Here is a 4,623-nt window from a genome sequence, read left to right as displayed (position 1 = left end):
TATTTTCTGAATGAAATTGGATTTCTTTGCTTTTCTCAGCTGTATGTAGATATTTTACTGCCAAAAATGCAGTTTGGGGAGGTGAGGGGAGCAGGGTGCAGTTGCTGGGTTTAGCAAATTTTGGCAAAAGTACTGGTGAAGGGAATTAAAGCATGTTTTCTGCACTTTCTTTTTCTCAATGATCTTTTCAGTTAGCTGATTACATTTTTTCTCTTCAGAGTATTAAAAGTTTAAAAATCCCCAAATGAAATGGGAAATCCTATATTGTGAGTTTGGAGCTCTTCAGGTGTTTTGTTTGGCTCTAATTTGAAGTCTTTTACCTAGACAGCCCTGTGCACACGGCTGAGTCTTCTGGAAGCTGCACTGCTACATGAAAAAAGCCCAGTGCACAGATACTCTTATCTGTGTGTTCCAATCAGTCCATCTGGGAAAGACAGCCAAGCTAGTAAAGAGCCTAAGTCTAGTACCTGAGACACTTTCCACTTTATTAGTTGCCAGACGCCCTCTATAAACCAGCAATAACTAGAATAGTAAACTGTTCGTGTCCTGCCAGAGTACATGCTGTTCCAGTCTACCCTTGGTGTGAGAGGTGTAAATCTCATTGTTGGTGCCTCTCCCATCCTTTTCCTGCTTTGTAACTAGAAAGTGAGCATTTCTGAGGCTGTTCTTTGCCTACTGTTATTGCAGTTCACAGGGCAAGTAGCCCTGGGCAGGCACCCAGCTGGGGCTAAAGGTTGGAGGAGTTGGAAGCTGCTGACTGCTCTTCTGTTTCCTTGGTCTGAGACCTGATGCCACATCTTCCATTTGTCACGGCTCTGCGGCAGCYGATGTCAAAGCCCACCTGCAGGACATAACCGCCCTCAGTGCCGCATCCTAAAGACTCAATTCCAGAAGTGCTTTGGTGAGGGCTGGCCTGGGACCAGAAATCTGCCTTCCCCTCTCTCATTGCAGCTAACTCCTCCCAGATACTGTTACTTCACCAGCATGAGGAGTAGGTAGGCTCAGGGCAAAACTTGAGCTGTAGAAAAGCATCTTATGTCTCTCTGCTTGAATGGCTATTTGAGTTCCCACACAGCTGGGTTTGTTGGAAGTGATGATGGCAGTGTTGTCTGTTGGTGAGAGTAGATGCCAAGTTTTTGTTCTCAGCTTTCCTGGTGTTTTACTGCCTGAGCGTAAGCRAATTGCTCTATTGTGCCTTGTGGCACAATGTTTTCACTGTGTTTTCACTGTTGCAAAATCAGAGGTCTTTGTAAAGATAACTCTTAGCTTGGTTGCATGTTTTGAGTGTAGAACTGGTGGAGGGGAGAATCAGTTACTTGTTTCTTATTCAGCTGTCACACAGGATGAAACACTGTCACTTTATAGGAACTGTCCTAGTTTGTGAGGGAGACTTCTCTGTGGATTTATTTTGTTCGGTAAGGGAAGCATCCCTTTCGTCAGGGAGAAAGGAAGTGAGGAGTCAAACAGAAAAAGTCTGGGACAATTCTTGTATGAACTGGATTCCACTGTCTTTAGCAAGTTTCCTAACCACCTTTCATCTGTCACCACTGCGGTTGATTTTACTTGCTTGCTTAGCTCATGATGTACCAGGAGTAGATTATTTCCGYACTGCGCCTACTTGCGCACGTTACTGGTCGTCTAGAATAGCTGGTCGCACGCTGCTGGTTGCTCACTTTTGCCAACAGGAACCAACTGACAAATGAGAATCTGGGAGTAGCACAAGGACTTTCTGAGAAGGTGCTCCCTAAATTTGGCTCTTTATTACTCATATCTCTTATTTACTTTAGATATTTTCTCGCTGCAGATGACTGTAAATTACCCCTATTTTTCCTCTCCTCATCCCAGTCAAATCAGGGACAAACACATTTTATCACCAAAGTTAACAACTCAGCCTTGGAAGGTCAGTGGTGAGGGATGAGTTCAGTACGCCTCCGGGTTTGCTGGGTACTTACTGTTCAAAGTAATAAGAAATCTAGTGCTGAAGAATTGAGGCGTCATTTCCTCCTTTTCCCAGTAAAATGTAGCAAGTCTGCCGTTCACTTCATACATGAAAGATAATCATACGTTGTTTCTGAGGCAAAGCTGCTTCTGGAAGAATTGTTCCAGATGTTAAAGACACTTTAAAGCGTTGATTGTCCTGGAACGATTGGGCAGGAATGCGAATGAAAGCTCTGCTTCGCCAAGTGGCAGAACGTTAGTTTCTAAATAACCTAATTACTTTCTGGTTTTAAAGCAATGGCGACTAAAACGAATGCAGCCTTCGGCTGCGGAGGTCCGCGAGCTGCTGACCGCCACGAGGCCAAAGCCGACGGGCTGTTCTGGGCCCTGCATGCGTGGTATTTCTGATGCCTCTTTTGCCACTGGCAAAATCACAAAGCTTCAGCCCATGGATTTCTGAAGCACTGGTCAGGAAGCAGTAGTGAAAGTCTGCATTGCTTTTAAATTTGCTCTGAAGCATGGCTCTTCAGGATTTGTTAACTTACTCATGATTGAACATTTTTGAGTACTCCATGAATATCTACCAAACTTACCCAATTCTCACCTTTCTGAATAGCTMGGGAAACTGGTAACTCTGGCTCCTCAGATTATTTAATTATTTAAAATCTCCAATTAAAAGAAAGTGTTTAAGTTTCTTGTTCTTGTGATGACCAAGTAAAATTGGAAAATGTGGTCTGTAAAAGTTCAGATGTTGGAACACCAGAATAAAAGTCAAATTTTTATTTTAAGTTGCCATTACTTCTTGGAGTGAATCACCAAATTTAAAAACTCCTGAATCAAGTTCTATAAAATATTCTAGCTAATAATTATAATTGTAAATGCAGCAGTATTAGACCAACTATATACYAGTAACTGAGGGTCTGACTTTTTCAAAAGAATTTTGAACACTGAAGTTTCTTGCAAAGGAGAAGTGAGTAGTAACAATGAAGACTAATTCAAGAAGTCATTTTCATTTTCCCCCTGAGTTAACCTGAGTAATAAGAAGTAAAAGTTCATTCTCTCATAAGTGTCCTGTGGAGTAAATGGAATAAACCAAAAGAGGGGTTTGATAGGTTTGATTTTCCTTTTCCTTCTGTGACATTTGGACTGGCACAATGAATCTAATGCAATTTGAGCTACCAAAAAAAAAGTAAAATTTCCCCCCACACACACAAAAAAATGTCTATGAGTAATTTTAAGATAGTTTCCTGTGGTGTAAATGATCAGACAAAAAGATCGCAGAGCATGGCCCACATTCATTTATCACTGAAATTCTTGAAACTGGAGATTTGAGGCTATCTAATCCATTACGTAGAAGAAAAACTCATGTCATAGAAATGAGTTGCAATTTCAGTGCCTAAGGACTTAATGCTCTAAACAGTAAGTAGAGATAAATCTGTGAAGCCCATACGAAAGGAATTTGTTGCTGTTTGTGTTTGTGGGGCAGTGATGGTGTATCAAGAGGCAACGTTTAGTACTCTGAATATTCCTGTGCAATGATTTCAGAAAAGGAGCTTACAATAAAATCCCAGAAAAAGTAAGTGGTGCAAGAAAAATCTTGCACAGCGCAGGGGCCTATCACCCCTTGTCTTGTTTGTGGCGCTTTTTAGTAACCAGATTCGCTTACTGTATTATCGCACGTGGTGGTCTGGCTTCGTGGAGGAAGGGACCCTGGGCAAGCCGTCCCGTGACAGCGCTGCGCGAGCACTGTGCGCGCCGAGAGCTTTGCAGCCGCGGGGCAGCGCGGAGCCCTCCCGGCCTGGCTGCCCCCAGGGTGTCGCTCCCCTGCCGAGGAGGTGCTGGGAGCTGCCTGCCCACTGCCACGTAGCCAGCGACTGCAAGCTGGGACTAATGCCCAGAACATCATGTTCCAGCCTCATGATTTAACCACACTATCATGTTTCCTCTTGAAGTTTTGCAAAGCTACTTCAGTAAAACAGATCTTCAGTGTGGTTATGAGGGGCACTGAGCCTCCTGGGAGTGCCAGGGTCCAAAATAAACCAAAAGCCAAGTGGGTTAATTGCTTTGGTTTAAGTCCTGCTGGGAGCCTGTTATAGTAAGCACACACAAACCATGACCTGTCAAGTGAAAGAGCAAGGCTGGGGCAAGCAGCACCTGCCTCACCTGTCCCTTCAGAGAAGTCTGCACCTTACCTTGCTGCATGCTSCTGCTGTCAGCCTTCTACCAGCACTAAACTTCACCCACTGCCAACAGGAAACTCGCTGAAGGTAGCTTTTTTTTTTTTTCTTTTCCCCCAAGAATGGTACTGTTCAATGCCTTGGCCCTTCCTCCGTGCACCTGAATCTTTATTGGAGTCTGGAGTATTCACCTCTGACGCATATTAATGGACGTGCCCATGTGCAGCAAGAGCGTTAACAAATCCTGAGCACAGAATACACACAGAGCGCAAGGGCTCCGGGAAGCAGAGGAACTGTTTTCTTTTTTATATATATATATATATATATTTTTTTTTCTCTATGTTGTGATCGTTCAGAGGTGAAAACGCAGAAGTAGTCTGGGACCCAACAGTCCTGTGAAGCAGCACAATTGCAGCACAAACCTTGGTGACTTTTAGCATCTAACAGGCCATGGCAATATACCTGCTCTTGTGTCTCGAGGGCCTCCTAGTCTACTCTCAAAGCTACC

Source organism: Rhea americana, unplaced genomic scaffold (assembly GCF_003343005.1).
Source record: "Rhea americana isolate MKP2758 unplaced genomic scaffold, rheAme1 scaffold_305, whole genome shotgun sequence".
NCBI lineage: Eukaryota > Metazoa > Chordata > Aves > Rheiformes > Rheidae > Rhea > Rhea americana.
Note: the sequence above shows the minus strand (reverse complement) of the source record.